The sequence below is a fragment of the Dermacentor silvarum genome, chromosome 8 (genome assembly GCF_013339745.2).
Source record: "Dermacentor silvarum isolate Dsil-2018 chromosome 8, BIME_Dsil_1.4, whole genome shotgun sequence".
NCBI lineage: Eukaryota > Metazoa > Arthropoda > Arachnida > Ixodida > Ixodidae > Dermacentor > Dermacentor silvarum.
The window spans coordinates 104,315,069-104,328,685 of record NC_051161.1 but is presented as its reverse complement, the minus strand read 5'-3'; positions in this window follow the sequence as shown (position 1 = coordinate 104,328,685).

Below are 13,617 nucleotides of genomic sequence, written 5' to 3'. Positions count from 1 at the left end.
GTGCCGCAAGCAAGCCTGGGCTTCTCGCCTTTTCAATTGATTTATGGCCGACACGTACGGGGACCACTGACAGTGCTCAAGGAGCTGTGGACCAATGAAGATATCGACGGCGAAACTCGCACAACTTACACCTATCTTGTCGAGCTTCGAAATCGCCTTGAGGAGACATGCAAACTCGCCCATAACGAGTTGGAGAAGGCACGCGCAAAGCAAAAAACCTACTTTGACCGGAAGAGCCGTCCTCGCAAGTTAAACGTTGGCGATAAAGTGCTACTTCTACTGCCGACTGATTCCAACAAATTGCTAATGCAATGGAAGGGTCCATTTGAAGTCATCGAACGGAAGAACGAGGTCGACTATGTTTTGAACATAAGTGGAAAAAGAAAAATATTCCACATCAATATGCTCAAGAAATATGAGGAACGCGAACCTTTACAAGTGCAGCAGGTCTCTGCCATAACAGAGATCACCAAGCCTTTGACAGACCTCACACGGAAAGGACCAAACAACAGTCTCGCGTGGGGACCGGCTCAAGAGCAAGCGTTCAGCATTTTCAAGAATAAGCTTGGCAATGGTCACATTCTACAAGCACTCAACATGACAAAGAGTAGAATTACGTATGAGCGGATTACCTGAGCCGTGCTTAAATCGCTGAATGAACAAGTGTATACTACCATAGAGTTAAAATTTTTAACCTTTGGAGTGCTAAAGGATAAGAACACAATTGCCGATTTTACTTTTAAAACAACAGTTGTATATGTAGTGAACTCGTTGTCAAAGTGCACCTCCTCGCAACACGTTGGCCTTTGTTTTCCGCCTTCTTCCCCATTAGAAAAGTTGTAAACAACTTTCTTAAAACCGGGGGTTGTCATGATATGGACGGAAGCGCGCGAAAAACAAAAAGACATTGCCGTGTTCGCCGTGCGGGGGCGATGACGAAGTGGTGTGATCGTGTGGCGCGTGGCGCGTGGTGCGTGCAAGTGTTCGGAGCTGCTCGGCGTTGAAGGCCAGCCGGTTCTCGCTGGACGCCCGGTCCAGAGAACCCAGAACGCCCACTGCGCCGTCCTTGGACGCAAAGGACCTGTGTTCCTGCTGGGCAACCGGTCCAGGGAGCCAGGCGAACGAGGTAACTCGTTCTCGGATGCCGGTGACCTGCGTTCCTGCTGGGCAACCGGTCCAGGGAGCCAGGTGAGCGGGGCAACCGCGGTCCAGGGAGCCAGGCGAACGGGTTCTCGGATGCCAGTGACCTGCGTTCCTGCTGGGTAACCGGTCCAGGGAGCCAGGTGAGCGGGGCAACCGCAGTCCGGAGAGCCAGGCGAGCGGGGCAACCGTTCGAGAGAGCCAGGCGAGCGAGGCAACCGGTCCAGGGAGCCTCAAGAGCCTGTGTTCCTGCTGGACAACCGGTCCAGGGAGCCAGGCGAGGTGGTCGCTTTCCCGGGCCACTGTCACGACCAGCCTGCCGTGCGGAGGCGAGAGCAGTAGCGAGAGCTGTGCACGGCTACCACGGCTGTGTCTGCTACCGTCGCTGCTGCCACTGCAGATTCCATGATGCCGTGGGTAGGCCCATGGTGACGTCGTCCAGCCGTCAGCCGACCCTTCGGGACCGACATCGGCCTCTACGCGTCAACAGGCTCCACGCAAAAGGAACGCACGGCGAGATACCTTATAATATATAACAGGACACTCTATAGTAGCAACTTCGGGACTGCATTCGTTAGCATAACCGAATTACATGTCCATCGTGAAGTCTGTACGTTTTTGTGCTGTTAATATATATTCTGTGTTTGTGTGCACTCGAGTGGTCGATTGCGTTCCTTGGTGAGTGGTCCTGGGCCCAAACCTCATTACAGTCTCATCACCAATCAAACATCATCACTACACACATTATATTTCATCACACTGTGGTATACACGGCAACGAATTGGCTGATGCCGAAGCGAAGAAAGCACTGGAAGAACCAGAGTCAATGCTTGCGATTCCTTTTTCAAGAGCGGACGCCAACTGCCTTCTCTCCAGTGTCATCCGAAAATCGACTGAAAAGCACTGGGACAATCCGGATAATCGACACAGACGACTGCAGAGATTGGACCCTACCATGAAATTTAGGCTACCACCGAAAATTCAACGCAGCTGTGCCAGTCTTCTGCACAGACTAAGGCTGGGGGTAGCGTTTACGTGCGGATACGTACACCTCATGCGACGCACCGAGTCTCCAGACTGTGAATTGTGCAATGTCAAAGAGACTATAGGTCATGTGCTTTGTGACTGCCCTAGGTACGTGCAAAAGCGTCAGAGGTTGAATAATGACCTTACGCGTCTCGACAGCCCACCGTTGTCGGAGGACGTTATTTTAGGTCCTTGGCCAGACACTCAATCAAGTTTCAAGGCCATGCAGGCGCTACTGAACTTTTTAAAAAGTACGGGCCTGGACTGTAGGCTTTGAGCATGCCAAAATTCTTGCCATATGTTTCATATCCTCCTTCTCTCATCATCGTCACCCATCATGCGCCTCTTCCCTCTTTCTTTCCCTCTTCCCCTTCCCCCAACGCAGAGTAGCTGGCTAGAGGAATTTACCTCAGGCCGACCTCTCTGCATTTCGCATCATTAAACTTATTTCTCTCTCTCTCCAAGCTTACATTATTATTTTAGAATCAGCTTTCGAGAAATGAAGCGAAAAAATGGCATTTTTGCTTTTTTGATTCGATCGGACAAAAAGTTGGACGAGGAAAAGATGGACGGAAAAGGGGGGGGGGGGGGGGCGGAGGCCGCTCTTACAAGATTCTGCATCCGCTTTCTCGAAGCAGGGCTGAGCCTCTGAACGCCTATCAATAGCAGCAAAAGTATTGATTCACAGTAGACTAGCTGGCCGCTCGTCTTATACGCGCGGTGGTTATCAGATCACCCATTCCTGATTCGCGCTCGTCCATGCTCGACGGTGTCAGCTGTCCTTTTTTTTCTTTTTTTTATTGTTAAAACGTGTGATCTGTTATCGTCCAATACACTTCGTGCGTCATCGCGCGAATTTCGAATCTTAAAGGTCCGTACGCCACGTGGTGTAAAAGCTGAGAACTAAAGGCGATGTCCGGAATTGCTGGGGTTGATCAGCAGAGGCGCTAAACTGGGCCACAATTGACCAGGAGTTTTAACGCATCATTCCTGTCCACATAAAACTGTGGACAGGAATAGACTGAAAAAAAGAGGACGTACCTAATAGCAGAAACGAAAGACAGCGCAATGAAACGAGGCTGGAATGGGAGATATAAAAGAAGTGAGGAAACCAAAGAAAGGCATCCTGTAAACAGGAATAAGTATATATGCTCCTATTCAGGAGAGCCCGGATTACAAGCAATATGACGTGTGCAAAACGTTTTTTTTTCTTTTTTTTGCACGCTTGAAGGAAATTTCGCGTCCCGTGGCACACTGGCATCCATTCCTGTTTAAGCCGGAGAGACGTGAATTTCTATTTATACAGCGTCATACGTAGTTCCTTGGCGATGCCTCACGGCTTCTTTCACGCTCGGAAAAACACACTTTTATGTCGCACGTATTGAACAAGAGAAAACTGTATCGGCAGTTTTTCATGTTGCTCTACAATTTTATCATTGACACTTTTTATCTAATTATACTATTTGAGAAGTTGATAAATAATTAGTACTAATTATGTAATTAAGCCGAATGGAAAAATAACCAGAGTATCTCAAGGTGACGACAAACAACATTACCTTGGTTCTGTCCATCTGCGTGGCATTTGCATATTTTTCAATCTTGGTGCATGATAGTTGGGACACCCTGTATGTGCAACCTCGTCTGTTTTGCTCCAGCAAGCCCAGTTGTCTTTTTAGCTTTGCAAAGTGCAATCCTGCGTTTTAAGTTGAACATTGTTGCCATAGAATATATAGCATTGTAATACAGGCGTAAGGTTAATTGCAACATGAGCCATAACAGCCGCCAGGTTACGCTCATGTTAATTAGCGTGAAAACAACGAAACACAGATAGACATGAATAACATGAACGCACACTTGCAACTGCTTTCTAACTATTTAGCTAGCGGAACTTCTTTTTACCTATAGCTAAGATTAACTTAAACTCCGATGACAAGCTGTATTATATTAGCTTCCATTCCACTTCATATAACCCACAATGGGCATTTCTGAAGGCTTGCCCTGTCGTGAATGCGCCAGAAAAGGCAACTGCCGGTTTTGCATAGCCGCACAGTCAGTAACGTAACAATCGAAAACGTATTGATTACGTTTTCGACTGACTGGAGTGACTGCCAGAATGAGGGAGCAGAATAAAGGTTTTTTGGGGAGACACACCATAGTGTGGAAATTCATCTAAATATGTTGAAACTTGAAATTCGTACTCTTTATTCTCGCTGAATTTTCAGTCAGCGAATAATAGCGAACAAGTTGTGCAACCTACTGGAACAGCTGGTGCCTGTTGAATTCAGTGCAATGAATTGAAGAGACGTCGAACAGGCATAACTTTACTATTTTGTTTTCTGTTTTGTCTACACGTGATCTATGAAGTCTACTCAATTTCTATGGTGCATCCAAATACAGACTCCATAATAGTTGGTTTTTCGCGTCTGTGTTTTTGATATATATACAAGAAGATTGGCGTTGTTTTATTATGGTTCATTTTCCCGGAACACAATTTCACATTATTCAATAATGTTGTGTAATTATGGCATCCTGCCTTTGTTCTCATTACCTTTTTTGTACTTCTGTAATTTATCTTCACTCACTTTAGACCAAGGGGTTTTTCTTTTTATAACCTCTTGGCTTAAGACTGATCAATACAATGACGTGTTGCGCTTAGGAAATTTAGGTTTACGACAGGTTTTCTCACCGCTTTGGCTGCGCTCGTGCTTGGTGGTGTTTTAAGTGCATTTTGACACCTACAAATACTTGTGAGGCCGCCATATGAAATGATGGATTATTTTGCCTACGACTGTAAATAATAACGCCTTCAAACAAATGCGCACTTTAATTTCTGAATAGTTCACGGCAAGTTCAAGTCAACTTACGGGTCAGAGCTGTCATCACTTTGCCGAGAAACTTTCATTAAACGCACTGTTTCGAAGTGCTGCTGTTCATTCTGTCAGATAAATTACACTGCGACTCTGAGAATAATCCCCACCAATGACTTTGTTTATTCTCGGTTTGTACGCGCGAAATGTGCACGACATATCTTTTGGCCGTAGACGATGAAGCCATTCTTTTCTAATGCACTCACCGAGTGCATGCGCTCTGGGACATAAAGTGCATGTTTAAGAAATGAAAACATGCATTCTGTTTATGTACCGACATCAATAATCCTTGTACTTAAACGGCGTCATAAACTGCTGGAGGGGACTAAGTTAGAATGAGCTCAAAAATATCTTCAAGTCACAGAAATTTAGAACTCCCTCGCGGTCTGTGGCCCTTAATTCGGTCGTTCGGCTGAAAAAAAAAAACAGTGCGGCGTGGCACGCGCAGCAGAGTCACCGCGCAAGCTGGTGGAGCGGCTCAAGAGTAGCTGCAATTTCGGCACCAAGCACACCAGGGTCTTCGCGACAAAGTCTCTTCGCCTCGTTTTGACGAGAACGATCTAAACTGTCCGCCCGGCATCGACGGCGAGCTGCGGTTTGTAATGCTCTCTGCACAGCAGTCTGCTGAGCCCGACGATGCCTGGTTTGTAGCCGCGCACGTAGCTTTACGATTCGCTTCTTCAGCGGCGGTTCGTACCTTGCGAGGAGACGCCATAACCTGTACCGAATAAGTATCCAGAATACGTGGCGCACATCTCACATCGGAATGGCGTTGATTGCGTGCCTCGTCTGAATCGCATCTCGTTGTTTGCGCCTGCGTACGCTGCGTTTGCAGGCGCCTTACATAGATGGCGCTACCCTACTGGGGAGGCTTGGGTCGTCTGTGCTTGCTGGCCTGCCTAAGGAGCATTATAGGGCATTTTCCGCTGCCCGATAGCAAGCGCTTGCGTGGCTCAGTGATAGAGTATTCGGCTCCCACGCAGTGGACGCGGGCTACATTTGTTCTTACACAATCCGAAGGTATACCTATGCTGGGCCCGTTCCTCCTAAGGTCGATGTAGCCAGAGCAATGTACGTGTCTCAGAAGCTGATTGATGGCGCACAATGTGTTGCAATCAAAGATTCTATGCGTTATAACTTCGCCATGGAGTAGGGTGGAAAGAGAGTGAAATAAATGTAAGGCAAAAAGGTTAACCAAGACTGAGCGTGGTTGGCTATCTTAGACAGGAGGACAAAAGTGATGGAAGATAAAGCATTCCGTCAACTTCCTTGCTGGAACGGGACGGCCGCTCTCCAATGGGTGATGCAAAGCATAAGAATTGAAAGGGGTCTGTTATCGAGGCCCTGTTTGTAAACGAGTGGTGCTTTGAAAGTTTTGCACCAGCAGTTCAGCGTGTACTCTTGCATCATTTTTTAAAATAGAAGAACTTGTTAAGAAGTAGTGCAACGGTATAGCAAGCAAGAATCCGCAGAGAAAAGTTTTGACGAGAAGAAAAAATTGACAGAACCCATCTTACGATGACTTCCGACGTTAATGAGTTAGCATTCAATCAGTATAATGAGCCAACGTATTGCTACAGTCTAAATGAGTTATGCATGAGGTGGTGCACTGCAGCGGGACTGTTCTATCGCCATACTCTAAGAACACATGGTGCCATCTCGCGCCACCGCCGCGAAGCTTGGGGTGCCATCCCAAATGCATGGCACGTCGGTGCATGCGAAGACTCAGAAAAGCATCTTGCGGTAACCGAGCTCCTCTCTCGCACTTTCTATACTCGCTGCGCCGTCTATTGGAACTCCCGTGAATTGTGTGCTTGGGCTCCGAGGCGACAAGCGTGGGGCGCCGGTGCCTGCGAGCGCTGGGAATTGTTGCCTCGGCTGCCGCACACTCAGTGGCACATACTTTTTGACCACAAAGTTGGCGAGAGGCTCATTGAAGGGCGGCGCATACGTTGTGCCTTCATGGCGCAGCTCGCTAAAGCTTTGGCGTGAAAGACGTTTATTGAAAGCGGCACCCGCACAGTGCATTTGTGGCGCAGCCTGCACATGCGTCGAGTGGCTGTCCTTGAGGAACCTTTGGGACGTGGGGTTCGATTCCGTTCAACATCGGAGAAATTTGAGGGATCTTTTTTTTTCACTGTACAGACGTTACATTCCAAGTGGCACATACCTAGTTATCCAAGTTGGCATCGAAGAGGTTCACTGAGGAGTAGCACAGACCGAGGAGAACCTACCCAGTGCTCTTGTTCGGCTAGAAGGACTTTCTTTGAAAAGCAGTGCCTATACGCAGTTACAGTGACCCATGTCTGCGTGGAAGATGTTCGTTGACGGGCGGTACGTACGTACACGTTAGCACATCGTAATCCAAGTTGGTCAGATGGTTGGTTTCGAACCCTGTTACCTCAGCACATCAGCCCGATGCGCTACCTACTTGACAACGAACTACCCAGGGAACCACCGTAGGCGAGAAAACGGTTAGATACAAACATGCAATATAGAAACGTACATAGCTGCTTAGTTGCAGAGATGCATAGCCCCCGGAAAATGCGCGAATTAATTAAAAATATTAAGGAAATAAACAAAAGCATTGCACTAAACTTGCAACGATTGTCTTAGGCGTGTAAAACATCTGAAACAGTAGTACAGGCCTAAATACCTGTCCAAGATGAGCAGCAGTACGTCGGCTCTGCTGGCCACTATGAGTGCCGGGGAAGCTCCACCAGTCGCCTTCTCGATCGTCTCTCCGTTGCGCAGATCGGCTGTTCAGGTAATCCAAGAGAAGTCTTTCGTATCTTATTTGGCAACCTGATCCGTAGAGCGGTTGTTGTTCCGTGTTACTGGCTCCATTTACAATTGGGCATCCCAACCCACTCACCCAGTTATCTATCGCATTTCCAGTACTGGTATACTGCTACGGGAACAAGCAGGGTACAGTGATTATGGCCGTCGCTGGGCGTTATTTGGATTTATTGCGTCTGTCGTGGCAATGGCAGAACGAGCATACGAGTAAGTTGTGGTTTTCAAAGCTGATGCTAAGTATTTGTGCATCTTCGTTAAAGGCAGCGAGAGGTAATTGGAATGATTCCCTCCTCTTCAGCATACAGGAGAGAGATCTGGCAGAGTCACGAATGTCTGCGCTGCAAGCAACCCAAACAGGGGTGGCCTGTTATTGTTAGTATTATTTATCACTTCAAGATTATTTTTGCCATAATACTTTCTATTCCTTCTTCAATATTGATACGATAGTGAAAGGCACTAAATCAAATTGTGGTCAAGAACTTGGTACGTATTTTGCGACACAGTTTAGGCACAAATGCCTCCCCTATAATCACGTCTACTCCACGATGCGTAATTGCCAAGTTTTTTAAATAAACGACGTAGGAACCGTGCTGGGCCCTCTCTAATTACAGACACAACTGACATATCTTCGCTGATAACACAGCTCAACCTATGTGTTCACCGTAAAATGAACTTAACAACATAGAGTGGCTCTTCTTTGAACAAGCGCCACAGACTGGATCTTTGTGGTTTTCACTTGCCTGCGGCTATATTTTGCTCACGCAGTCGCTTCGGTACTGCCATGTGTGTGTAGAATTCTTATGTTTGAATACAATTGGGGACATCCTACCTCGCTGTCTCTTATTTATTTAGCGAATATGCGATACCTGAATTGCCCTGAGTGCTCAGCGCTGAGCGAGGTTTGCGCACGCTGCGCCGAAAAGACCGGTACATATGGCATGATATCCACACGTGGCTACTGCTGCTGGTGTATGCTTTATAGCATAGCTGTCAAAACTGCCTGCACAAATGCTTCTGAAGATGAGCTGTCACTTCTGAATGCATGTTCAAGACGGCAAAGTGGTGAAGGAAACCGCAGACACCAATAGCAGGTTCATCAACCCTAGACAAAGAGAGGCCGATACTAATCAATGAAAAAAAAAAAAGAAAACGTGCTAATGCTGCTTCGCTCACTGAATATAACATTACAGCACGCACTGCGCTGGGCATGATATATAGACCATTAATACGTTGATTTCTTGTACAATCTTTCCCTACAGATATAGGAAGTCAATGTAAAACACGCTCGTCGCTGCTTTATTGCTGACATTGAGAGTGTAGCCTTTTGTTCAGAAGCTGCGCTATACTGGTGGTATTTTTTATTCTTGTTTCTATTTCCTGTGCATTACTGTGAAAATGCTCTAAACCCATGACAACGGTAAAATTGGCAATTTCCGCGAGATAATGGTGATGATTTTAACACGAAAGTGTTTTATGCCGGGGTCCACCAAGACTTCACTGACGTATAAGCGTATAAGCGCACAAACGTATATAACGTTTGTGCTAGCGTCCCCTTAAGCGGGAGATGGTGCAATTTTAATGAAGGGCTCTGTTATAAAATAGGAATGACGTCAAGTATGGCGCGTGTCATTGGTGGAAGTCAATCGTTCGATTTAGTGCGGCGAGACTGGACGAATTACACGGAAGATTCACGGTTTACCGATGATTCCCTCCGGAGCTTCGCCCGCTCATCATCATTCACCCCGTGGATATGCGGTGTTTTTTAACACGAAAGTGTTTTATGCCGGGGTCCACCAAGACTTCACTGACGTATTTCCGTCACGGAAATACGTCATAGAACATAATACAAAGAAAGAAACCAGAAGAAAAAGTTACACAAACATGCAAAATTTGGAAATCGAACCCACGACCTCTCGGTCCGCGACGATAGATTGCCGAGCGTTTAACCCATTGCGCCACAAACGCATTCGCAGAGAGCTACACAGACGCGCCTTATATATCTAACACTCCTCCGTGTACCGGCGCTCTTGCTCGGGGCGGTGCCGCCGCCTACGAGCAGAAAAGAGAAGTACTGCATTATGACACTAACGCGCACCGACAGTGAACGCTTCGGTGGTCTCAGCACTACGACGCCTCGATGCCAGCATTCGAAGGGACGCTGGCATCAAGAAGCACTACCAACGCCACCTAGGTGGCGTTCACCGTACTCAGCACAGCGGAGCGTGGCCTCCGCAATTAGCTCTGAAAATGTTTCTGAAGTTGATCGCGGAGGCTGCAATTACGACGCGCTGTACGCGCTGATTTGACTCGGTGACGATTCAGTTACGTGCTTTGTCTTGCGCGTTGTATTGGTGTGTCAGTTACGTGCTTCGTCTTTCGCGTTGTGCTAGCGTGTGCAGCGTAGTGCAGCTTCCATATGCACGACGGTTGCTCATGGTCATCGACGTTGGTAGTCGTGATGAAGGAGACGTGCCACCAGGCGTCAGCGTGGGTGCATCAACGCCTAAGGGCGCTTTAGCCACAAAACACCAATAGACATTATATATCAATGTGCAATAAACATTACACTACTTCTGTGAAGACACGTTTCACTTTCGTGTTCTATACCGATTCGTATATAAGAGGGATCAACCACATTTTTTTGTGTACTGGGTCACATGGCAACATTTGCAATCGTCAGGGAATGTGCGTCATAAATGCCAGGCATGTGCAAATCCAATATTTTCAGGAGAAGACAAAACCATAACATGGCGAACACCTTTATTTTGTTCAACAATAAAGCAGGTAGCGAAGAGCGTTGCAGAAGGAAATAAGCACACGTTCCTATTGCATACAGGTAATAGCTAGCACTACCGCCCGTACCGTCTCCTTCATTGTTATTTCGGCCAGCCACAAGTGCGTCAAAAGAGATTCTGACATCATCTTGTCATTTCGCAAGCTATCCCAACAAAGGTGTCTTCCCTGTGCCTCAGGTGCGCGCTTTTTGGTAGAATCATTCCTACACTCTCCGCTTGTTCATTTGCGTGGGAACTATTTGTTCGTTGTAGCCTTCGATGGTGTCTTGTCTTTTGGATGAGGAAACTGCTCGCAGAGATGCTAGTCGTAAAGCTCCTTGCTCTCTCCGTAAGGAAGACGTTTTCGCAAGGGGTAAATAACCACGTGGGTCCGTCTGCAGACGCTGATGCAGGAATGACGAAATGCTGAGAAGAGAAGGAATTGCGCTACTTGTCATTCGCTGCTTAGGCGGGTCGCAAGATTACCTATTCGAAGCTGCTACTTGCTGTGTCTGCCTCCGCGCACACGAATATGCTGAGTGATACACCAGCGAAGTGCCGTGTCAGTCCTCCGCTGCTGCTGAGCGAGCATTTTCTTTCTCGTTGCATTCTTCCTTCCCTGCATATTCTCTAGATTAAAATGTGCATTATTCGGTGTTTTTATTTTGCTTGCTTTCACATCTAAAGCTTTCAAGAACATTCATTTTTGGGCGAATTTGTTCAATGAAATGTTCAATATGCGCGGGTTGGCTTCGTTTCGTGGACGCAAGGCTGTGTGCACCGTGTTTTTTGTATTGAATCTACATTATAGTGTTGAAAATAGTGTGTGGCGGATAAAGCAGTTACGTTACTTAAAAGTGATTGTATCCAGATATCCAGGTAAGGAGACACAACCTATCCAATGCTATTCATTCCATGCTTATAAGTATTCAAGCCATTAGGCTGGGAAGGCGTAGAAGTGAGGATCAACGGCTAATATCTCAGCAACCTCCGGTTGGCAGATGACATTGTCCAATCAGCAACAATGGGGACGAATTACAACAAATGATTAAGGACATTAACCGAGGAAGTGTAAGAGTGGGGTTGAAGATTATTATGCAGAAGACAAATATAATGATCAATAGCCTGGCAAGGGAACAAGAATTTAGGATCGCTAGGCAGCCTCTAGAGTCTGTAAAGGAGTACGTTTATCTAGGTCAATTACTCACAGGGGCGCCTGATCATAAGAAGGAAACTTACAGAATAATATTGGGTTGGAGTTCATACGGCAGACATCACCAAATACTGACTAGGAGCTTACCACTGTCGTTGAAAAAAAGTATACAATCATTGCATTCTACCGGTGCTAATATATGGGGCAGAAACTTGGAGGTTAACAAAGAAGCTCGAGAACAAATTAAGGACCGCCCAAAGAGAAATGAAACGAAACATCTTGGTCCTAGCGTTAAGAGGCAGGAAGAGAGTGCTGTGGATCAGAAAGCAAACGGGGATAGCCGATATTCTAATTGACATTAGCAGAAAAAAGTGGAGCTGGATAGGCCATGTAATGCGTATAGGTTGGATAACCGGTGGACCATTAGCTTTACAGAACGGATACCAAGAGAAGGAAAGCGCAGTCGAGGACGGCAGAAAACTAGGTGGGATGAAGTAAGGAAATTTTCAGACGCAAGTTGGAAAACGCTAGCGCAAGACAGGGGTTATTGGAGATCGCACGGGGAGGCCTTCGTCCTTTGCAGTGGACATAAGTATACGCTGATGATGATATCCAGATAAAGCCGGACACAATTTACGTAACCATCTAACAATACCGCGCACAAATTACATCTTTATTTTAGTACTGCAGCATATAAGTCGTCCTTTCAAATAGCTTAGTAACGGCATCATACAAGTCGCAGCTACAGAAGTGAAGCCAGACAGAGCAGGAATACAGACACAATGTCAGTGTCACTGGCGATTTTGGGCTACACATCTGGACTGCCACGAAAATAATGACGCGTGTCGAAGAAAATATTAAAGGCCGTCGGCGCCCTTTTGTATTGGATATAGCTAAATACTATGGACGAAAACAATTACGGATACACCTTACTACATAAAAAAAAAACCTGTTGCGTACAGTGATTTGAAAAAGGATTCGTACTAAAAAATCACGAGAAATGCAGGCAATAAGTTTTTGAATATGCATTACTACGCCTGCTTGTTCTCTAGAACACTTGGCAATCACAAGTTATACTTCAGGATGAAGTATAATAATTTTCATTCACAAGAAGGCGATATGAGGGACAAAACAACGTCGCAGAACGCAGAATCTGTGAGAGTTTCAGAAACTTCTTGTGATTAGGTTCTGACTTTAAGTATAAAAAAATTATTCCTCGTCAAATACAGCTGCATTAATATGATACTATGAATTGATATTGTTAATATCCGCGAGCGTCCCCAGAGAATGTGGCAGAGAGAGAGAGAGAAATAACTTTATTTTGTCCAAAATGTGGTTAGAGGAGGGGGTAATGACTAGAAGCCTCCCCCGTCCCCCCTTTAGACGGCAGCCGGCAGCCCCTGAGCCGCGGCGGCGTCTTCAGCCATTTGGACTACTCTCGCTTGAACATCTGGGTCCGAGCTGAGCAACACGGCCTCCCATTGCTCCTTATTTCTTATTATTAAACTGGGTTGTTGTGGTTTTGAACAGTTATTGTTATATTGTTTCTTTGGGCATGCCCAGATTATGTGTTGAAGATCTGCTCGGTTGTTACAATGCTTACATATGTCTGTGTATACATCTGGGTGATAGTGACTGAAGGCAATGGGGTTGGGAAAAGTGTTGTTTGTATTAGCCGCCAAGCCACTGATTGCCACTTGTTTAATGAACAATGTGCTGCCGGATATCTAGCCCTGGCTAGTCTGTAATGATCAATGATTTCCCTAAAGGAAACCAGCCTATCTCTGCCCGACCGGCGGATTGCGAATGCGTCCGTGTTGGTGTTGGTGACGTCGTCTCGGTCTGCGAAACCTCGAGC